Consider the following 24,348-nt stretch of genomic DNA (forward strand, 5'->3'; position numbering starts at 1 on the left):
AAGTATAATAATAATTGTAATTAAAAGGAAAAAATAAAATAAAAAATAAAACCCAAGAAAAAACAAGTGATGCACAATGCAGTTGCTTACCACCTGCTGACTGATGCCTGAGCAGTGATCCACACCTCCTGGCCAACTCCCCCCAGTTTATATACTGAGCATGATGTTCTATGGTATGGAATCTCCCTTTGTCTAGTTTTGATAGCTGTCCTGGCTATGTTCCCTCCCAGGTTCTTGTACACCTGCTAGTTGGCAAAGGATGGGAAACTGAAAAATCCTTAACTTGTTGCGAAGTAGCACTTACCCTAACTAAAACACCAGTGTGTTACTGTCGTGGTTTAACCCCAGCCAGCAACTAAGCACCACACAGCAGCTCACTCACTCCCCCCCCCCACCCAGTGGGATGGGGGAGAAAATCGGGAAAAAGAAGCAAAACCCACGGGTTGAGATAAGAACAGTTTAATAGAACAGAAAAGAAGAAATGAATAATGATAATGATAACACTAATAAAATAACAGCAATAATGAAAGGATTGGAATGTACAAATGATGTGCAGTGCAATTGCTCACCACCTGCTGACCGGCACCCAGCTAGTCCCTGAGCAGCGATTCCCTGCCCCCACTTCCCAGTTCCTATACTAGATGGGACGTCCCATGGTATGGAATACCCCGTTGGCCAGTTTGGGTCAGCTGCCCTGGCTGTGTCCTCTGCCAACTTCTTGTGCCCCTCCAGCTTTCTCGCTGGCTGAGCATGAGAAGCTGAAAAATCCTTGACATTAGTCTAAACACTACTAGCAGCAACTGAAAACATCAGTGTTATCAACATTCTTCACATACTGAACTCAAAACATAGCACCCTACCAGCTACTAGGAAGACAGTTAACTCTATCCCAGCTGAAACTAGGACAGTTACCAACATTATTCTCACACTAAATCCAAAACACACTGTACCAGTTCCTAAGAAGAAAATTAACTCTATCCCAGCTGAAACCAGGACAAATGGCTGAACCAAGAAAAAAAAAAAAAAAGGCAAACTGGAATATCCAACTGGGTATTAGCATACCTAATCCCCTGTGTTCTTTTCAGTAATGTAGCAAAAAGTGCTGGTTGATGACCCCCTTTGAGACTGTCCTGTACAAAACAACCCCTGCCTAAGACAATCCTTTTTCATAACACAGGGAAAAACTACTGGCCCTCTAAGTGACATTCTGCTTGCTGTGTCTGTGGTATACTCCCAGTTCCTGCTTTAACACCCAAGAAATACTCAGTGCTGTCCTGTCCCTTTGAATCTAATTTCATGCCTCTCTTTCTAGAACAGAGTTATTCATGTTTTCTTTAAGTGGGCATTGGAAACAAAACCAGAAAGGTATAGGAGCTGGGTACAATCCTAAGATTTCCATTTCACACTAGACTTCAGTGTTGTAAGTTAGAGGTCAGTTTTTATGAATATATTCTTTTTTTGGGGTCTATATTTGAGATTTAGGTACTTCTGTTGTTGGGTGGCTGAAGAACAGTTTAGAAGGATTCACCTTAAGCCAGCCTCTGTCTTGTTAAAACACTTTTTCTAGTCCAAAGTTTTTTAATATCCTGTTCCTAGTGAAGTTGCTGAAGCAGTACTCCATCCTTCTTGACTTGTCAGAACTTACCCTTGTCTTGAATGCTTATTTCCCCTTGGTTTCTGTGTAGTCACCCTTCAGATTTTTCTCTGGGATGTTTTTTGTCTTCTAGTCTGAACAAAGGTGGGTAATTTTAACTTCTTTTGCTTCAGCCCTCTGAGATTCTTATGAGACTTTTTTTATCCTGTTTCTTCCTACATCTGTACCTAGCTTGAGCAGTCTTATCTAAAAACGTGAGTCTAAGTATTGTTTCTATGCTGTGACTTCTATCTCTTTACTTCAGACCTCAAGTGTTTCTGTCTAGCTTAAAATCTTGAATTGTTACTGTGAAGTATCAATTTATGTTCAGGATATCTGAAACAGGTTTTTAGTTCTCTCACTGTAAAACCTCTCTTCATTCTGTCTTAATAAACATGAACTACATCATGAATTATCTGGGTCAGTCAAGCCCATAGCTGTGAGTTCATTTCAGACAGGATAGGCAAGAGCTGTTGTCTTGGTGCTCACTTTCAAATCTTACCAATCTGTTTGCATAACACTTCTAGGATCAGGCCTTCTGGTCAGCACTAATGTCTAAAACACTTTTTGAGGTGGCTGTCACCTCTTAATGCAAGAACCTTTTCTTTGGAAGCAAGAAATAGTATTTTGCTCTGTGATCATTCAGAAAGTATATCTCTTGCTCTTACGAAGTATATCACCATGGAGGTGTTTGCGGGCCTCGTATCTAAATGTTCTGGTTCCCATCCATATTATAGAACCATAGAATAGAATGGTTTGGGTTGGAGGGGACCTTAAAGATCATCTAGTTCCAACCCCCCTGCCATGGGCAGGGAGGCCTTCCACTAGACCAGGTTGCTCAAAGCCCCATCCAACCTGGCCTCCATAATTTCTCTGGGCAACCTGTTCCAGTACCTCACCACCCTCACAGGAAATAATTTTTTCTGAACATCTAATCTAAATCTACCCTATTCTAGTTTAAAACCATTACCCCTCATCCTATCACTACATGCCCTTGTAAAAAGTCCCTCCCCATCTTTCCTGTAGGCCCCCTTTAGGTACTGGAAGGCTGCTATAAGGTCTCCCTGGAGCCTTCTCTTCTCCAGGCTGAACAACCCCAACTCCCTCAGCCTGTCCTCATAGTGGAGGTGCTCCAGCCCTCTGATCATCTTCGTGGCCCTCCTCTGGACCCACTCGAGCAGGTCCATGTCTGTCTTATGTTGGGGGCCCCAGAGCTGAATACAGTACTCCAGGTGGGGTCTCACAAGACTCCCCATATGCTTCCAGGCCTTGGAAGTTCTGTATACAAGGGGAAAAAGCAATTGCATGTGCAGCCAGCAGTGAGGACCAAATCAGGAAGTTAAAGGAAGATTTTCCTTCCTCCTCTCACCCAAAGATGAAACAATTAAATTCAGACTACACCTTTTTATGCAAACAGACCACAAAGCTGCTACTGCTTGGTTTCATTACCTTCCTCAGAAGAGGGGGAAAAAAAAAAAAAAAAAAAAAAAAGGCAAGCTATGACATGTACTACAAGTGATTCTGGCAAGACAAAATTAGAGCCAGGAAGAAATAGCAAAGCAGAGAAATGAAAGAAAGTCAAAGGATAAAGGATGGGAAAGTCTTCCTCTTTTAATTCACAAAGTTCTAATTACATATTTTGCTGTTCAAAGGGAACTAAGGCAATAAGTAGGAATTTTCTTAGGGATTGAAAAGAAAAACCCAACTTAGGAAATAGCTTCTCAACACTGATTATTTCCAATGTCTCTGGAGTTTCAAAATTACATTTGTCAGTGTGCATGTTTCTAAAAAAACAATGGAGGATATTCCCCAATTTTGCATTTCTTACTGGAAAAGGCTTATTCTTCTGTACACACAATCTCAAATACCTGTGAGACTGGAAGCTCCACACCAGTGTTTATTTATTCCTTTCACCAGATGGTGAACTATTTTACTGAAATGATGAAAAAGCGTGAGCTTTAGCATAAAAATCTCTTAATCAGGTATGGAGTGGGGGACAAATTTAGTTCCTTCTGCATTTTGAAGAAAGGGAAGAAAGTAATTCATTATCATTTTGGCTTTCAAAGTAGCACATGGATTGCAGTCTTCAGGAAGAATTCGACTCTGCAAACCTCCCTGTTTTCCTTTAGCTCAGAGCTGTCCTTTTATTTGTGGCACCTATGGAGATGTTTGAGCTAGAACCCAGGAGTGATAACAGTGCTCCCCTCTATGGCCTCTTCAGAGCATTGCCTTTGCAGCTTGATTTGAATTACTAAGCTATTGTCATAGCTGACGGTGGCGTAGCTCTTGCCTTCTGCATGCTCGCAGGAACATATAGAACTTGTAATTCCAAAAGAAACCCCAAATGAAATCTGAGATTTGAGTTGTACCTAGGCAATAATTTTAATAGTGCTACTTCGAGGTGTAGGATGCTAATTGGGTGGTATTGATATTGTACTAAATGAACATGCATCATTGAAGTCTATTGTTGCATCACTTTGTTTAAATATGTAGTATGTTGCCAGCAGCAGCATGCTGATGGAAAACTGTCACAACAGCAATCACTACAATCTGGGAGTTAAGTTTGACTGAAACATATGTCTTCAATTTTAATAGCTCAGCTTCCCAGATGCCCTAGAGGAGAATATTGCCTGAGAAGGAGCTTTTCATGTAAGAATAATTTGTGTTAAGTAGCTCAGTGATCTGTTTGTTAGGTTAGAGCTGACAGTTTGTTTATATTTCTAAAGGGGTATGATGAATGGGGGAGAAGTTGATGTTAATTAGCCTAAATTGTTCCTAAGAATGCAGAGCACTTTGCCAGTTCCATTGTTTCTGTTTCTTTGCACATTTGCAATAATTGAATGGAGCTCAGACCATTCATCATAATTTTAGGTAAGATAGAAATAAATGAATATAGCACGGGCCAGCCTGTGCAATGGAAGATGTCATTTTAGAGGTCAATTAGATAAGACATCAAACTAGGACTAATGTAGCATTTCTATTCTATAAATATAGCAAATGTGAGCGTTTCCATCTATGAAATTAATTGTCTCTGTTGTGATACTAGTATTAAGTATTTCTTGCAAAGCTGCTTTGTCTTATTAGTATGTTTTTATCTTAGACCTCAACTGTTACCTCAAGGTATGGACCCCGGATATTCCATAAGACAAAATGTGCTACTTTTCAGTATACTGTATATCAGATATTATAAATCTAAAAAAAAATCTGCTCTTGGGAGAATGGAAGCATTTATCAGATGTCATATGCAGAAGGTGTTAGCAAAAGGGGCTGAAATAAATCAGAGGTATGGCAAATACAACAGTGGAGAGGCTTTTAATATTGTTCATTTGACTTTAGTATGCTGTACTACCCTTTAGTTTTAAGTTTGGGAAACAGCCCTGCTCAAATTCAAAACATCCTATACATAAACAAAATGATAATTTTATAAGAATGTATATTTTGTATTGAACATTTTCCTTGATAAATTGAAGTTAGATTTGGGGGGTGGGGACTTGGAATGTTCGTTTTCAGTCCTTTTACAAGACCATTCTTTTTTAATTTATGCACATATAATACAGGAAGAGATGGTATAAATTTGTGGACTGTGGAGAATGAGTGAACATTTTTGAATCAGGATCTTTAAAAGGGGTGAAATTTGAGTATGATTAAGTTAGGAAAAAGGCTCGCTTACGGCGGAAGTCAGAGACTCTGTATACATTATAGGCATGTCATGGCTTTTAAAAAGTTATGTTAGACTTCTATACAAATTGTGAAGGAATTTGTATAACCCCAAACAAAAATCTGTGTGGCTCTGAACTCTTACAAAAGTACAAAATAAAATAAAATAAAAAGGAGTGAAATAATAATAGTAGTTAGTATTCCAGTCAGGAGTGAGTGTTGCTGTAGGGCAGGCTGCATGGGTGTTTTGTTGGTCACTAATTTTCTTGGAAGGAAATGATCCCATGGCTTATGCTATCCGCATTTGTGCATATTTGCCCTATAATTGGCATTTATTAAGGGGACTTTTGGTTTGATGGATGACTGTCAGGGCATTGCCTGCTAGCTTTGATGCGGATTGCTTTTGCATGAGGTTTTTTTACATTAACTCATTAGAAACTGTTCTGCTTCAACATGCTCTTTATTTACCTTCTGAAAATGTGAGACTTTTCAGCCCAAGTTTCAAGGGACTTAATGTGGTTTTATTTGTGTACCAGTGTTTCAATTTGGACAGATTAAAAAGGTACATAGCAGAAAAATACTAAACTTTCAACCTGTGAATCTTAACTTATAGAGGTTCAGCTTGATTAGTTATCTTTAAAATGCCAAGCCACTAGCAAAGTATTTTTAGTTCATAGAATTAAATTCTGTGTTCCTAAATTTTTTTTTAAGAGAAAAAAAGGCAAGCAAAATCCAGTCCCATAAAAGCAGCAGGTATAGTAATATTTTCACAGCAGGTCGATATTCAATGAAAGTTCAACAAATCCAGGATTGGTGTCTGAGACATATTAGTGGTTTCTTCAAGGCTGGATTGATTTGGTCTTTTCCTGTAATGTATCTGGGACATAGGACTGTTAATTAGATTAATTAGCTATAATGTGATTTATAAGGCAGTTATAATAAAACTATGGTTACCAGTGTATTTAATCGCATTGCCATGTTTTGATTTGACATTCAGAAAAGCATATGAAAGGAATGGAAGTTGTGTGTGCTGACAGTCACTTTGAAGGTTCTTTTAATAAAGCATTTTCTCTACAAATAGGTGTGCAAAGAGGAACTATAGCTTGTTGTGCTGAGCAAAGCTTCTCTTAGCGTGAAGAAATAATTGCAATGTTCAGCAGGTTAAATTTTTCCTCTAGGTTCATATTGCAAGAAGAAAATTTGATAGAGAACTTCCTGCTTTTTTAGTTTTCCATTGTTTACTGCCTTGATGTTGTAATAAGGTGTTGCACATCTTGTGCTTGTCACCCTTAAAAACAAACAAACAAAAAACCAACAAAAAATGACAAAAGGCAAACAGGTTTTTTTTGCAAACTCCCAAATTATTTCCGTGTTTTCAGTTGATGCATGGATACACTGTAACATAGTTCTTACAAGGCATAGTAAATGTAGAATAAAAATAATATTGAACCTTGTAATTCAACATTGCTTGGATCTGAAGATTTGATGTAGACAGTTGACAGAGTAACATGACATGGGTGCATCTCTTCTGCAATGCAAGAAGCTTGTGAAGGATCTGAAATTTATTTGGGTTGATCCCAGAATGAAATGATTGATTTGTTCCCAGTCCTGTAAATTACTTGTGCATGTTTTTAACTTGCTTGAACCGATTCTCTGGACCAACTGACATGCTGGAGTCTAATCATTTGTTCAAGGGTTTGCAAGCTCACAGCTTTCTTGCCTGTATGTTCTGGTTGCTGTAATTAGCTGTTGCTGTCTAATGTCTGTTTGAATGCAACTTTTCTGTTAATTACAACTAATCTTGAGTCTCTGTCATGAGGAACTAATTTCTATTTCTAGTAGTAAGACTTCAAGGAGTATATAAAAAACATATTAACCAAATATAATCCTATTCTTATGAATTTGTAAATCAAAAGGCCTATTAACCTCATTGAACTGGAAAAAAGTTCACTGACAGTGTTTGAAATGTTTGCTCCCTTTTATTTATTTTTCATGGCTTGATATAGTACCCACAAGATAGCAATGCCAGAAGAACCTGAAACTAAGTGACCAAATATTTTGTTTGTTTAATTTTAAAAAGTAACTCTGTCTTTTACCCTTGCCTAGGGGTGGTAGGGAATGGGGAGCAACAGATTTGGCAGAAGAATGTTTACCCATGGTTTAAGCTTTTGAGTTTCATCCTGAGAGAGGCTCCAAATACAAATTTGAGTTGGAATTACTAATGTTGTGCTTGTGATGCCGGTATGAGAGAAGCAAGATTTATAGAGTCACCAAATTCAAGCATGGAAAACAAATTATCAGTTGCTTATTCCATGCTTGTTTTGAGTAAAAATCTGAGATTTGTTTTTTACCAATAAGTCGAGTAACACAAAGTCAAAAGTTCTTGCTATCTATGGAGTTTTATTTTCTCCACAAGGACTATCAAGTGGTTCATTATTGAACTTGACCAGCCACAAGTAGCTGGTGACAGTAGCAATTAGGCATCCCCTTCCTTACACGTAATGAACAAACAAATGATGAAGAGGACATAGCTTGTTCACATTCATTTATATGGCTTATTTGACTAAGGAGGCTTGTCTAATAATAAATGCAGAGGACACTCAAGTTGGACTTTCTGGTTTCTCTTGTAGTTCAGCTGCTGTTCTGCTATGTGGCTGTTTTAGCATTTGTACAGCCAGTTGGAATGGGACATTGGATTCACATGGGAGAGAAAGGAAGTTTTAGGAGGCCATACAGTGGGAAAACTGGTCTGTTTCTACCCTAAAGCATTTCTTGAGGTCCATCACAAAGATCATGGGGCTTTTAAAAGGTATGTCCCACAAGTTGTGTGGTATAGAAGTTTCTTATGGTTGATCATTCCATCCTTTAATGAACTAAAAGTTCTTTCAAAGCTGAGAAACTATGCTCTGTGTCTTACTCTCTACCTATCATCCCTTACCTTCTACTTCTGTCTATATGTGTGTTCTGCTGGATGCTAGATTTTTTTCAGCTCTCTCCTTCCTCACTATTTCTTCTCTGCATGGAGCAATGTAGCATGATTCATGTGGGCTGGTGGAGGAAAATGGAGCTGGACTTCTTGCAATGGTCATCTGAGGTTGGGGTCCAGGAATCTTTAGTGGCAGCTACAGGTGCTGTGCCCCAGAGCAATGCATGGCACAAGGAGGCCTCATCATAAGTTGAAGCATTAGAAGTTTTGAGCTGTCCCTGTCAGCCTTGCTGAAGCTTAGAATTTGATAATTTATGTTCCTGGAATCCCAAGTTATCTCCATTCCTTCAGCCTTTTGAGTTACATTCCTACCTGCATAAGTCCACACCTGTAACTTGAGGAATGAGAAGGCTGATTAAAAACTCACCCCTGACTAAAGGTCACTACTGTGCTGGCTAGTTAGTATGCCATGTGTTGAGTCAGAGCTAAAACTGGAGAATCAGGGCTGTTTCTGGCAACGCCTATGGTATAGAAAGGGGAAGATGCCTGAAGTGCACATTTTGGTCAACGGGCTGTTTTCTCTGTTTTAAGAAGTTTCCCCTGAGTCTTTTGACACCCTGCAAAAGATATTAAAGGACATGATTTTACTTGCATGAGGACAATAAATCTTCTCTGGCACCACAGGGGTTGAACTGAATTGGCGTCTTCAAGTACAGCCTGGTATACGCTGAGGTAGTGAGAAGATGACTTCTGTCACCTGTTTTATGGGGGAGAGATATTGACAACCTTACCAAGACTGTGACTGCTCACTCAAGCTATTTTATTTTTTTTCTGCCCTCACTGGCTAGAACAGGCATCTCATACACAGCTGAAGTCAAGTGGTTGATTCCACAGCTACTTTTCTTCAAATACCTGACACTAATTATTTGCTATGTAACTAACTGACAAAGAAAAGCCTGTATCTGCAAAGTAAGCCAGTGCTATGCTCTGGGAGCAGAATCCATGTCTTTGAAATAGGTACTTTTATTACCAACAAACAGAACAGGGGACCCATCTAAGTGAAAATGCAGAGGATGAGATTTAGCTCTTGCTCCTACTGAGGAACTAGGAACTTTATGGCAGCTTCAAACAGCTGGACTTTGGCCAAAGAGAATGAATAGAAGAGTATGGCTTTTTAGCCTCATAACTGAGGCACACTGATATGTTGTCAAGAGTCATGAGTTCCTGTTACTATTTTAATGGGAATTTGTGTCACAATATGTGAGGGGGGGAAAAAAAAGCTGAAACTACTGGATCTAAAAACTAATTTCACACCTCCTTGCTTTTGGAGAAGTGCCTCAAGCATTAAGATTAGTCTTGAGTATCCACTCTTTCTTTGCTCTAGTAGTCTTTGTCTAAAAGATTTCAAGCTGATGAGTTGTGGATGGAGAACTGAAGTCCATAGGTAAGTGGGCAATAGATCTTAGAGCATCACGTATAGAGGATGCAGCAGAGAAGCAGACTTATCTGCCTATGTAGCCTGTAACATACCAAAATGTAGACTCTAGTGTGTGTTGTCAGATATCTTGGGCAGAAAGTATGAGGCATATCTGAGAATCTAAATTCTTAATTCTCTTGCCCGTATCTTCCTTAACTGGGGCCGGAGGCTCCCCTGACAGTCACTGAAATTAACAGTATTTAAGTACCCCAAAGGGAGCAGTGCTCTAAAATGCTTCTCGGGCATCTAAGTGTAAATTGCTATGTGGGTCTAGCTCTCAAATCATCATGCCAGTGATCCCATGTCAGGGATTTTCCCTTTAAAATTTTTGGTGTTCATGTAACTTGCTACCATGGTAACCTGGTAAACCATGCACCAAAAATACTAAACCTACCCATTGGTAAATGTGTGTGAAAATTCTGCTTAGAACTTTGCACAGACATTGCTAAATCTACTACTGTGTGGCAGTAATTAAGCAAAGACTTGTAAAACAAATCTTTCAAAAAAATTTTTGCCAAAAGTGGGTTTAAAAACAGTTCAAATGTTTCATAGGTTTGGTTGAGATGAACGGAATCCAGTGTGTGTCAAGCTTTGAAAACTGGTTGAAAAGGAGAATTTGGGGTGCAGATTTGAGTTGGATGTAAAATCACTCGTGTACCTGAATTCAGCCTGAGATAGCCAGATCTAGAACACTAGTTCCACCTCTGCTCCACTGCAAAGAAACATGTTACAAAGTCTAAATCTCTGCATGTACCATGCTGCCAATGGCAAACCTCATGTTTCAGTGGCTATTCCAGACATAGGTACGAAAAATAATGCCTTTAAGAGGAAAGTTACAATTAAAACTAAGCATTTATTGTTGTGGAATTAAAGGAAAAAGAAGTATCAGTGCTATGCAGCTGTTTACAGCACAGCAGCAAACATGCTTTTGTTTTTTCAAGGACTATGCAGGAAATCTTTGTCTTCACTACCTTTGTTTGTCAGGCACACAGAAGCTATGTTTAAGTTAGTAGACCTGGAAGCATTTCCAGCCTCTGGGGTCTGGGCATGTCCGACTGACCTCATCTTGTGTTGCAGCAAAACTCAAGCACAAACTAAGCCTCACCCTGCAGCCATGTATCCCAACAGTGGTCTTGAGACCCAGCTTTCCACCAGTTCCTTTCTCTTTCCTTCTGTCCCCCCAGGTGCTATTGATTGATGGGAGGGAAACCTGAGTATGAGGCCAGATGGGAGCCAGACCACACAATAGCTGATCAGCCTGATCTGGGTGATCAGGAGCCCAAGGTACATAGTAACATAAAATGTTCTGCAGTAGGCATGCAGCTTATTAGCCTAGGCACAGCCAGAAAGTAACTCATGAGCAGGAGTAGCTTGTCTACCTCTTATGTAAGCAGGTAGAGGAAGTTACTTATGAGTGTATTTATCAAATAGTGCATGATTGTGTACTTGAAGTCTTTGGATATGACTTATCACTAAATCACCAACAGCTTTAATTTTACATAGTGGAGGAGAATCAATAAAGCTATATCTAATAGTGCATCATCAAACAGGTCATGTTAAAAGTGATACAGGTGCATTTGTTACATGTTCATGTCTAGGATTACAGGTTGAATCCTTTCTTATAGATGGAAAAAATGTTAAAGGAGAAGCCCTTTGGTTGTAGAAGGTTGTAGTCACTTCCACAAACCAAGCCAGTGAAAATTTGTTGAAAAGAATGTTTTCTGCAGGTTATACCCCACTGGGAGACAGTAGTATGAATAAACAGCATGATATCTGGTTAAAAAGTTAGTTACATATGTACATTGGGAAATGATAAAAATGTAGGAATTTTAGTCTTCTGAGGAAGAGTAATTTCTAGCAGGTTTCTAATGTGCTTATTTAAAATGTAAGTTATGCTAACTGGTATTTACCACTGTTAGAAGGCTGCAGAGATTTTCATATGGCTGTATTCTTAAGTGAAAAATGGAATATTTTTTTTTTTTTTACCCCACACAATGTGAACACTTTCAAATTTGGGACCAGGCAAAAGAAAAAGTTACCCATTTGAAATCTGGAGAACTTTACAATGCTGCAAGTAAGTAAAAGCAGATGTTGTAAAGTTTAGAAAATCAAGACATTATTTTCCTGTTTCCACTGAATATTTCTAAACACATTATAAATAAGCTTTGAAGTAGTACAAAATACTGTGTTTGTTTTACTGATAGCATCTTTTTATAAAAAAAAACTTTATCAATGCTTGTTTAAGTTATAGACTAAATGATATCTGTGTGGTTAAACAACTGGCTGTATCTCTTGCAAATACAATGCTAAACTACTTGCAGTGTCTGAGCCCTTCAAAAGCCTATCTGATCTTTGAGTTTAATTTTAAACAGATTAAATATTGTCTGTTTACAGAATGTAAAAATTAAACTCTCATCTTTTGCATGTTCCTCAAAAGAATATGATTTTCTTCTGTTGTTGTAAAAAGTAGTTTTAAATCAATAAATTGCTCTAAAAATCTTAAGTCAAAACCAGTCATTTTGTGTCTGGCTCATTGTTTCTAGGCATATGCTTTACTTTCAATAAATGTTCAGAGGCTTTAATAAACAAATAAATTGATCTTAATCTATATTTGTAACTCAAGGCACCTATTAAAGATCATGCGCATTAAATCTTTTATGTGGTTCTATTAAAAAGTCACCAATGAACAACAGACTTGCTGAATTGCAAGGTGTCTCTGTTAGATGAAGCAAAGTATTTCCAAGTAGCAATCATGTATTTGGGGCTATGTGTATCAAAACAGCATGGGAACTAAAGGGAGACTGAGATTGCAAGTTAATTGAATTATATCCAATTAGTAGCCAGCTTTAGTTTGGAAAACAGTCCTAAATAACAATATTGTCATTCCTCAATTAGTGAGTCCTGAGGAGACTGGCTGTTGAGAATGACAAAGGAATTAAGTAGTCTTGGTATTTGTCACACTATATTAATATTCATCACACTATATTGATATGCCTTCACACTCAGTGAATTCTCTTTTTATAGCTTTAAGGTTCTGAGCTTGAGAGGGGAAGAGGAGGGAACGTTTTCTCATTTTGCCATTTCCAGTGCAAGCTTCTGCTGAGCAGACAGGTACACAAACTGCAGCAAGCGCTGTTTTTGAGTGGCTGATCATGTGAGAAAGACATTGACTTCACCTTCTGTACTTACCTGCTTGATTAGACTACAGTGTTGGAAATTGTAATCTTACTGTCTTACAAGATTTTTGGATCTGAGATTTGAATATACTGATTGAAATGAAACAGTTTTGGTTGGCCTCTGTAAAATTTTCATGCATGTAGATTTGTTTGCATCCCTAAATGACAGAGGAGCAAGCATCCATGTTCACTGGTGGTGTATTCCTAGAGCATATATACAGGCGCAAAGAGCATATGCAATACACAAGCAAGTTCTTCTCAGGTTATTTTAAATGGCTATATTTGTGTTAGTTGTTCTGGGCTCTCTCTATAGTCCTTAGGTATAAGTAAGTCTCTTTAGGATACTTATCTGACCTGTGTTAGAAGTTTTTCTTAGGGTGAGTCAAACCATGCAAAACAGTGTTTGTTTCCCCGAGTACAAAGTGAGTCTGATCAATTAGCTCAGACATCTGTATTGGTTCAGAGGAACTTCCTAACATGAACTCACACTTTGAATAACTAGTTTCCTCTATGTATTGCTTACTTTTTCTGAATTCCTCTAGTTTTTAAGCAGGGCAAGACAACTTTTTTTTTTAAACTTAGTCTGAGTTGCTTGAACATAAATTGTCATAGCAGAAGTTTCTAGCATACCACATGCGATTTGTGATGTTAGGCTCAGGATTTGAGACAGCTCACTTCCCAGAAAAAGTACAACTATGTGAACCCTTTTTTGCAGCCAGAACCAATCAAGTTTTGATAGATAATCAGCTCTGAATTACCTAGGGTAACTTGGAATAGGGAAGAGGAAGGATTGGAATAACCCCAGTAAGCAAAGCCACAGGAAACAGATTAATTAAGCCATACGAATGTACACTGAGGGCTTAATGGAGCAATGAAAGAAAATTTTGGTGACCATGACAGTGGATGTATAGGCACTTGGCCTAAAGATGAGACAGAGGTCTGTACTGGTGCAGCTTTTCTGGATTAAGACCGTATCTGAACCTAAACTGGCTCAGACCTAAATTAGTGTGGAGTCTGTGCAGCCCTGGTTCTAATAAACAGTTCACAGATGAGGGGCTGTTGACTGTTTGCTATCAGTATTGCCTCGTGCACAATGCTGTGTATATTGTACCAGTGAGAATGCAGTCCATGGAACACTTTAAAAGGGGAAAATTATATTTTCTTTTCTTTCCATTCATGTAATTATCCCATCAACGTTCTTATGACTCACAGTATATCTGCATCTCAGGACAATTGTGATGTGTCTGCAGACTGCATTTTACTTCCTTTAATTTTTGTTAATGCAATTATGTAGTCTCCTGAAGCCAGATATTCACCAACCTGCAAGCAACAGGACCTTTCAATCAAAGCATCACCTGCACTCTATTACTGACATAGTCATATTTCTATTTTTGTTCATTCCCTGACCTCTGTGATAAGACAGCCTTACTGACATTCCAGGTAGGTCAAACCATGGCAAGTGGCTTTCATTTACTAGAATTGTAAGCTGCTTTAGTCTCTCTCTTTCCCTTATGTCTGTAGACTATTTAGCACTAGGAGCCCTGAGTTTTTTGGGGTTGGTTTTTTTTTGTTGTTTTGTTTTTTTTTTGTTTTTTTTTTTTTACTGTAGTCATAATCAAAATGGTACAAGTACCCAAGCTGACTGAGGACTTGAATGAAGCACAGCTTGTATCACATATGCCAACTTTCAGCCATCAAAAGGTAATTTAATTTGGCCTTCTGAGAAACTAAATTTTGGTTTTAGAGCCATAATGACTAAAAAAGGTTAGGAGGAAAAGAGTGTTCAAAATATTTATGAAAACCACATACTACTAGGAAAATTTCCATCACTGTATTTAAAATTATTTTTTGAAACTGGAAAAGTTGTATAAGCAATTTTGTAGTAATTTTTTAATGAATAAATTCTATTAGCATTCTTTGTCTCTTCTTGCATGAACTAGTTCATTGCATGATTTACTCTTGTTTTCAGAAAAGAAGCTCAGAATTCACTTACGTGTGGACTACATATTTTTCTCATTTATTAATAGTCCTTTTCTCACCTTTAATCTTCACAAAGAAATGTGGGTCCACAGTCATCAGTCGTTTTATGGGATGTTTCAAATACAGATATATTGTTATTGCACAATAGTTTGTTTTAATAAAATTATTAAAATATTTTGGGGTTAAGAGCATTGTTGCTACATTCAGTAGGTAGGCTTATTAAATTGCAGTGGTAACAGTAATCAGACTAAGTTCTGTAATCTGTGCTGTTGCAAAAGCAGAGCACAGTAGAATATTTTCCTTTTCCTAGTACAATATAGTAGATGTCCTCAGCTTCATGTATGTATTGTGTACATTAATGTTTACACAGGAGCTGAAATAAGCAAAGATGTTACACAATTCATACAGGTCTTTGGAAGTACGGAATTTCTTTCTGGCACAACATTTGTTTCTTCACACTGTGCCATGTCTTTCAGTGGGCCACAGTATAAAACAATGCAATGCATTTACTTTTTCTGCAACAAGACCTGCTTCTCACCACTTTCCCTGAAAGCATTTCCCTGTCATTCTGGACTCCTCTGGCATTACACTTCCATTTATGTTACTTTCAGCTCTTGCCTTGAAGGACATCTCTGAAAAGCTTCCCGTACAGCAGACTCTGCTATGACTTCTAAAATGCAAAGGACTCTGCTAGAAGTAGGAACTGTGTCTAGACGCTGTGATGTGTTTTTCATTACCAACTGGGCCTCACTAAATGATAGGGTAAATTCATTAAGAATATACAGAAACTATCCATGCTGTCTTTGACTCTTAACAGTGAAAAGATGAATTAATGCTCCTAGCTTAGAACATCACTGCTTAAAACTTTCTTTTTCTTGTAATGTTTTACTTCCTTACTCAGGATGTATTTTTTTGTTTTTCAAGCTTGAGTATTATATCAATGCGTCCTGTCTTGCCCTAAGTTTACAAATTGATTTTTGGTGTCATAGAAAGGGTTTTTGTTGTAATGACAATGTGCTGTTCTGGCACACACTGTTCAGGCTGCCACAAAAGTGTTATTTTAGGAAGATGGAAAGTTTTAAGGCATAAAGTTTTAATGGACAACAAGTCAAGCAAAGAGATGGATGTGTGAGGAGGAAGATGTGTCAGAAATAAAAGCGAGGTAGTTTGTTTTGAAGCCTGGGTGTTACTTTTTTCTCAAAAGGGCAGAGATAATTAAATTTGGGTACATCCAACTGATCGATGGAGGAGATAGACATAATTCAGAGTTGGAGTCTTAAGAGGTTTTTTCTTGTTTATTGAAGAGGACTGAAGAAATCTGCAGTTGCAAGGTAGGAATATGTGAACATAAATCAAGTCAATACCACTTTGTAATTTATTTTCCATTTTCATATTTTCCATTTTGTAAATGATACAAGCTGAGACATCATCTAGCATCTGTTGTATACTTTCAGGAGGAGGATTCAGTTCTGAAGTCCTGTTTAGGGCACTGTAAGAATAGCTTACAGAGCAAGCATACAGTGTGAACACTGCTAGTGCTTTACTTTATTGAGATATGCTTAGTTATGCATTCCTGTTTCAAGTCCTAAGAGGTCCTGTCTGGGAGAGCTAGTTATTAAATACCTTGACCTGTATCTCGTTAATGCATAATAGTGGTGCTTTAACACTTTTCTGTTCCATTATTTTCCTAGAGGTGGAACAAGATAATTTAACACTTCTTTTGCGTGTTTGTTTCTTACTTGTATGCGTGAGAAGAATCTTATAAACTATAAAGTAACTCTATAATCTTAAACCATGAGTGAAAAATTATGGAGAATCCATATGGTAGATCTTCTGAATTGAGGAAAAAAAAAAAAAAAAAACCAAACCAAAAACCAAATCAAAAAACAACCAAACCAGCCCATAATGGAAGGGTCCCAGAGATAGGAAGCTCTTGGATACAGTAACAGTTCCAACACTTCCAAGTATATATACATCTTGTTTTCACCTACATCTTGGTAGTTTTTCTATACTCAGCTACATGCTTTATTTTCCTCACAGTAGTTCAATTTATCACCATTCTTGAAATGAAGTTTTCCAAATTGGTATATGTATAGCTGCATCCTAAAATTGAGCCAGGACCACCAATGTTCCTGTCAATGATGGTATCTACCTTGGATCTTGGCCCCTGTGGTGGTAGCTGCTACTGCCACTGCTGGTGGGGTAAAAAAACTTCCCTCTAATATTTTTGTGCACTTATTTATCTTGCTTATCTGCTTGTTTATTAAACCTATTAGATGACGTATGCAGTCTAGCAAAACTCTTATGAACATGCTGCAATTAATATAATCAGTTTGTAGTGCTACTTATGAAAACCTGTTTCTACTAAGGTAGAAAACTTTAAATTCCAGCTTTCTTCCCTTAAAATTGCTAGTGGCAAAAAATAGCCTCTACAAGTAGATGAAGTCAGTTATCAGATGTGAGCCACGTCAGACAATTGGAGGTAACTGATTCCAAAACCAAAGACCCTTGTTTGAGAACACCTTTCTGGTAATTCCCAGCAGTTCATATCAGCTGGACATCAACCAGAGTCCTCTGCTGAATTGGGCGAGAGAGAGGGGGAGGGAGTTTCTCCAGGCCCACCTTTTCACCAGGGCTCTGGTATGTATGTGTGCGCTGCTTGGTGCTGGCAGTATCTTCATTCATAGAAGGGAAACTTCCAGTCCTAACTACATTAGCATATTGATGTTTTAGCATTTCATCACAGCTTAAAAGAGCATCATAGGGTTTCATTTGTACTGATGGATCAAATGGTGTTAGGGCTGTAACATTAAATTAGACTAATCAGGATCTTTGAGGAAGAGACAGATTTCAGTATTTTTTAAACAGTTCTGATTAAATTTAATTTATTCACTTCCCAGGAAGACAATTGTTTACATGGAGGCCCATATCTCTGGCTATCAGGTGTGTGAGGGACCTGATACTGTAATCTTTATATATGTATATGAATTCTTGATATGTTTTGCTAAGTATTTATGATATAGAAAAGAGGATCAAAGCGCTATACCTGGTATATGGCATGAAAGATAGTAATGTCATGTATGTTCTGCTGGATTTTGTTTCATTTTTTTGTTACTGCAGTGAAGATGACACTGATGCAGAAATGAACCCAGTGTTCTCAGGTAACTAATTTAATGACCAAGCATGCAGTCCCTTGATTTTCTTCAGTTTTTCAGCTTTTTGTCTTGAAACATTTAGCATATTAAAGATAAAGTCCATTCCACTGAAGTTGTCCTGGTAGTCTGTGAGGCCAAAAAAACACAGTAGAGAGCACACTGATAAATTCCTAGTTGTTTGGCTTCTGAGAAGAAATACAATATTTTATACTAAAGATATAAGCCATGACTTTGCTGTAGTATTGGGGCTGAAAAAGGAGAATATAACTGAGGTAATCACAAATCCAGCAGAGTAGGATGTTTTTTCAGTCAAAAGTGGTAGAAAGCTTCACCTAAAGATACTGTGATGTGAGAATTGAGCACCTGGGAGGAGTCTAGGAACATATCTGAACTATTTGACCTGACAAACTGGTCATGTTATGACTCATGCTTAGCCTGAGAGCTGATAATTTGCCTAGCTCAGTTTTCCAGTTATAGAAGAACATTTTTTTGGAGGCTGGGAGCAATGTGTGTGTTTTGGTTTGGGGTTTTTTTGTGGTTTGGGTTTTTTTTAGTGGAACACCTGCCCATATCCTTTCTTAGTGCAAGGATGCACGCTGGATTTTTGTAAACTAAGGAGTAATTTTTTCTAGGATTTTTCTTGATTCATTTATTGGTAGCACATCCCTGGGTTGCTATACAATTCCTCTCTAACTACATTGGCTAGAGGGAATGGTGTTCATTCTCAGTTGTCAAAGCTTTTATATATGCCACATGTGCAATGGTGATACCAATGTGACAAATAGCAGAGTCATCTGATAAATTGTATTTACATCCACCTTTGACCACCTCACCTGCTTTCTGCCACTACTCTATCCCCACTGGGATTTATTTGACATTTCCAAACCTTGGAGCAGCTTCAAACATCTGCTAATTTAAAAAAAAAAAAAAATAATAAAAAAAAAAAAAATCAACCTGCCAAAGAAAAATTTCCTGCCTTTCTCCTAGCCAATGAAGTGTACTCTGCCTCCAAAAAATACACTGGCCTATGTAAAAAAAACTGGACAATAATCAACTTGGCATGGCAAAGTTTAGTACTTTACAAACTGTCGTATTTTGGACACTTTTGGCTTCAGTAAGATACACTGTCTGGGGCTGTCCTGAGATAATCAACTTTAAACCAGGATGTTTTTACTTATAAAATTCTATTGGAAGGCAGTTGATTTCAGTTCACATCTGCAAAGTTAGTCTGTGTACCCACTGATGTTCGTAGGAACAGCGTTGGGCTGCTAAGAACTTGAAAAAAGTCTTCAGTTATGGTGCAGAAACCTTTGCTGGAAGCTCTGACCTGTGATTACTTTGTGTTGAAATTATATTGGTGTCCATTATTAATATTGCCTAAAAGCTTTATGACGATTCAGTCTTTGGAAGACTATAATTTAATTCTAGCAGGACACTATATTGGCAGTGTTTGTATTTAAACTCTGATGGCTCCACGTACTTCATCATAGACCTATATTTAAACTTGACATTAGGCATTTGCTTCAAAAGTACTCTCTGAAACAAGATGTTAGTTGGCTTTTGAACAACTTTCTCCACCTAAGTCACAGGCCATTTAGTCTCTGTTAATGGCAGATGGCTGATCTTAAGGGGAACATGAAACAAGTGGCTTCACAAAGCAGTTAGATATTTGCAGCTGCATTTAAAAACAGACTTTATGAACTGCTTGGTTAATGCTACTGAGGAGAACAGCTAAATACAGGACTTCTAATATGAAAAAATGAGAGCACCAGTAAATATGTGGAATGGTTTGGGATAGCAGCCCGACATCTGTGGTATGAAGTGTTGGCCTGGAAATATGCTGCAGCAGTCTGTGCTTTACAGTCTGCAGTATTCTTGGCTCTGGTATCTTATTCAACAATAAAAATTAATGTGCAATATAAGGTTTGATGGTCACCATTATTGTGAAAATATGATCACATGTGGAAGTATTTCATAACCATTTTCAAACATCTCTCTTCTTTTAAAAATGTATTTAAGCACTGGTTTAAAGTATTTCTTATTGTCTAATAGGGAATGTACTTCTAAATAATTTCTTTCTCAAAACCATTCACCCCACCTCTTCAGACAGACACTTTGAAGAGTTCACCATTTTTGTGACTAAACCAAAATGTGTGAAATACCTTGTTGTGGTGTATCTAGCTGTTAAATAGGCCCCTTGCCAGCTGGGTATATTCTTCTTAAAGTTGTTGGAGATACTGGGACATAAAGTAGTAAACAAAAATGAGCCACTTTAATTAATGGTAGAAATACTCCACACACATTTGCCAAATAGTCACTAGAGGGAAAACACATTTTTTCCATAATAAAATGTAGTTATTGTGAAAAATGCCAGACCAATAAAATTAGAAACTGATGTTTTCTAATTGATTTGTGAGAGTACAGCGAGAAACTGTAGAAATTACTCATTATTGCTGCTAAATACATCTAAAATTGTAATGGAGACTGCCAATAAATACCAGCAGTGTTTTTGAAAGGGATACTTAAATTATGCATTTAGAATTAGTTTCTCTATATGAAATTATAAATATTGTTGTGGCAAGAACAGGACTCATCAGTAAGGAATTTGTAAATCTGTTTGGTTTTTTGGGTTTTTTTAAGTATCCACCTCTGAAATTCCTGTTTGTGATGTACTTGCACAAAGCCTTCTGTGTTATTTAAAACTTGTTTTAATGTAATGAATTGTGCTTAAGATGGATAGGGTCTTGCACAGGTGAATGTGGCAAACACTGAGATAAATCAATCATTTAATTTCCCTTCCCTTAAAAAGAAGGGGAGGAGAGTATGGAGGCAGGGAGTGGAGAAAAGGGAGAAGAAAATAATATGAACTAATATGCAGATGAAACAGAAAATGAGTGCATAATTTTTTTTCTTTCACTTCTGTTGATATAAGGTCCTCTAGGATTATATATCTTTTAAAATCTATTTTTGTCAAGGATCAAATTTTTCTAATGATAACATGAGGGAGTAATTGGCATATGTAAGGTATCACTTATGTGAGTATGAAAACATTGATTTATCTTTTCAGTATTTGTCAGTGTGCTTGTGTTTCTCTGAAACTGTTCTCTAATCCTTGCTCTGTTTCTTTCATTAAGTAAAAAAACATCTGGAAAGGCAGCAAGGAAAAGGTATTCTGAATTATTTTAAATTGCTAAGTATGGATGTTAGCATATATAAAAATATGTGTGTGTATATATAGACACATATACTAACATCCCAAAGTTAAACATTATAAATATAGTGCATTACATTATACAGAGATGTGGTGCTTTACAGCAGTGCCAGAAATGAATTTTTAAGTATTTTGTTTCCCTATTTAGTGTACCTTTTGGAAACAGAACAGACACTTCTGCAGCTACTTTATAATGTCTAGAGATTAGTTGCTGGGATGTATTTTTTTCTCTTAGGTTTAACATGTTTCTGCTGTTCCTGGAAATCAGTGGAAACACTTATCTGTTTACTTAATTGTGCTTTTAACCTGACATGTGGCAGCAGAAGCAAGGAAATTTCACATTCTGCACTCTGCTGTCAGCTTTAAAAACACATCAAGTGTAGGGTATCAAATTCACATGTCTGTTTTTTTCATGGCAAATAAGGGTTGCCCGTAGTGTAATAATAAAAGAAAAACAAGGTGATCAAAACTGTTTTGAAAAGAAGCTACTTTTAGTATTGACTTCTCTGCAAATAGCTTGCTTAATCGCTGCTTCCTTAGTCATTATGTGTTGAAGTAATTTCAGTCACTTGATAAAAGAATCCCTAAAATCTGCTGAGCTATCTCCCAGCTAATTTAATGGAAGTCATCTATAGGTTATTGGCCGGTTCATCCATCTTGATTCACTATAACGTAGTTGAGAATGTTACCAGTGCATCATCATCATAAGCGTTGCACGTCTGGGACATGCACGTGTCTATCACAGTGTCTTTCTATTTTGGATCATTTGCTTCTCGGCGGTCTTCCCAACTGGGTTTCCCCTTGACTCGCTGTGAATGGGATGGCACAGTTGTAGCATAACCTGTGTGATGAGTGTGTGCGCGCTTTTGGCAATCTTCCTAGGAAGCTAGCAAGATTTAAAAATACTACAGCTCTGTTTAGCTGCAGCTTGATGTTAAATGATACTAAAAAATTTAGATTGTGGAAAACTCTGTATTCTATATTGGAGTTAATTGTAGATTCTTGGTGTATTTCTATTTAGTTTTCTATTTCTTCTGTGAGAAATGGCTTTTTTAGCTGAGAGCTACTGCTTCCCCCCCAACTCCTCAGCCCTGACCCCTCAAAAAAAGTGAAAAGAGAGCAAAAGTGCAACAGGGCTAGCAACAAATAGAAATAAAGGGAATGAGACTGGAAGGGGAAGAAGATAAAACCTGGTTTCTTTGAATTGTTTATTCATTTTGATTATGAATTGATCCAGCCTCCATTAAAATGAATGTAAGTCCATTACATTCACTGCAATTGGATTCAGTTGTCACTTGCTAAATTGCACTTATTTTCAAATACCTTGAATGTCTCTTGGAATGGAAAGTTGTGAAATATTTTGTTGGTAAATGTTGATTTAAACTGTTGGGATACAGTCAATTTTAGAATAGTATTGTCAACAAATGTTGAATCTTTTGTTTATTATAATGTCTTTTAAAAATAAATACTTTTTGCTGTTTTTTTTTACTGAGTTGTTGATATTTTTCTCAAGTAGCAAATGCTAAAGGATCTAACTTTTGGTTTTTTTCTGCTTTGATATCAATGTTTAAATGCCATAGTACTAGGGTTAGAAATACTGCAAGAGTCTTTACATAAATTCCATGTTTCACTACATGGAAACAACACTCTGATTGTAGATTTTGGAAAAGCTTGGTTTTGCACATATAAATTCAGGGCCATAACTGCAGAGTCCTCATTTATTAAGCCTGTTAATAAATATATATGTATTTTAATTTTGTTCCGCAGTACAATGATTAGTTTGCCTTAAATTTCAATAGGCATTTGAGTAAAAAAAAAAAAAAAAAAAAGGCACATCAAAATTATTTCTTTAATATAACATATCGTGGCTTTGGAAGAAGAGAATGGGGATGTTTTGACAATAAAATGTGTGGCATTTCCTGTTGGTTGAAATTTTGGTTTGCTTACTAAGTTAATATTTAATGTTATCATTGGCAAGGCAAACTTCTGTAGGAAAATATCAGTGTGAATTTTACTAGTGAGATGGGAGTACAGGCCATAAAAATTCTCAGTTTCCCTTTTAAAAACTTAATCCATTTGTCCAACAGGAATGAATACAGAAGGACTAGAGGTTTTGAACTTCCCTCACATCTGGGTATAGCAGTGTATTTTGACTCCAAGCACAATAAAACAATCGTACTTGCTGGTGGTATATGACATAATGACCCAAATATGTTTTTAAAAAATCATTTATTGCTGTACATAAACAGCTAAGTTAGCACAGGGGATGATAAAATAACATTGGTAATTCTTCCTTTAGCTGGGAACCATTGGTGGCCCATTAGGATTCCAGATGTAGCCATGTGTGCTTTTCCATTTGTTTTCTAATGTCTAGTGCTTGGGCCCTTGGTACCTTGGCTGTGGTTGTCAAGCGTGTTGGCTTTTCAGCTTGAGGTCTTCCTGGAGAAACACACTGGCCTAGCTAATAGCTATAAAGCAGCTTATTGTCTTGGGCCTAGTTTGTTGGCACTAGCCGGAGTGAGGGCAGTTTCCTGTCAAAGGTCAAACACCAGCTTCACCGAGTTTTCTATGGTAAACACTTGCAACTGGACCTCAAAATCTAGATGTTAAAATACAAATAAGATGTTTCAAAACATTTTTTAAAAGACAGCAATCTGTGACAATTCATATCTACTAAGAGTACATTGGATTACATTCAGGTATTCAAGTATTATGTGGAAAGCATTTTCTAATTTCTTTTGCAGGCAATAACTTAAAGTACTAAAATGGAATAATGAAAGAGGGGAAAAAAACTACTAGAGAAAGTAACAATAATGAGCTGTCTTTACCTGAAAGCTAAAATAAAACCTTCACTTTGTTTTGTATGAGTTAGGATTCACAGCTGTCTTTAGCTATTGATAACCTTGTGATGTTAAGACGAAACGCTTAATGCATCAAGCTTACACTAAGCAAAGGCATGATAAGAACAGAGCTGCTGTTAAATTAAGGTCAGTGTATTGGTACTTGTTTATATAGATTCAGACTGTCAAAATCGTTGACTTGCTGAGTTCCATGGGACTATTTATGTGAGTAGCTCCCATCTAGAAGTAATTGTTTGTCATTCTGGCCCTACCTGATTTCAGTGAGAATATTT

At 37.3% G+C, this 24,348-nt stretch overlaps 1 protein-coding gene and 1 long non-coding RNA gene across 6 annotated transcripts in view; both read left to right on the top strand.

Moving 5' to 3' along the window:
* The window catches only part of SLC25A21 (solute carrier family 25 member 21), a 277,428-nt gene that overhangs the window by 28,847 nt on the left and 224,233 nt on the right, over nucleotides 1–24,348 (top strand). The gene's annotated exons all lie outside the window — the stretch shown is intronic.
* On the top strand, nucleotides 145–23,971 carry LOC121233637. The gene is made up of 5 exons (XR_005933551.1): nucleotides 145–285; nucleotides 9,377–9,380; nucleotides 12,820–12,827; nucleotides 15,096–15,100; nucleotides 23,960–23,971. It is a non-coding gene; the product is annotated as an uncharacterized LOC121233637 (long non-coding RNA).

The sequence above is a fragment of the Aquila chrysaetos genome, chromosome 2, assembly GCF_900496995.4.
Source record: "Aquila chrysaetos chrysaetos chromosome 2, bAquChr1.4, whole genome shotgun sequence".
Taxonomy (NCBI): domain Eukaryota; kingdom Metazoa; phylum Chordata; class Aves; order Accipitriformes; family Accipitridae; genus Aquila; species Aquila chrysaetos.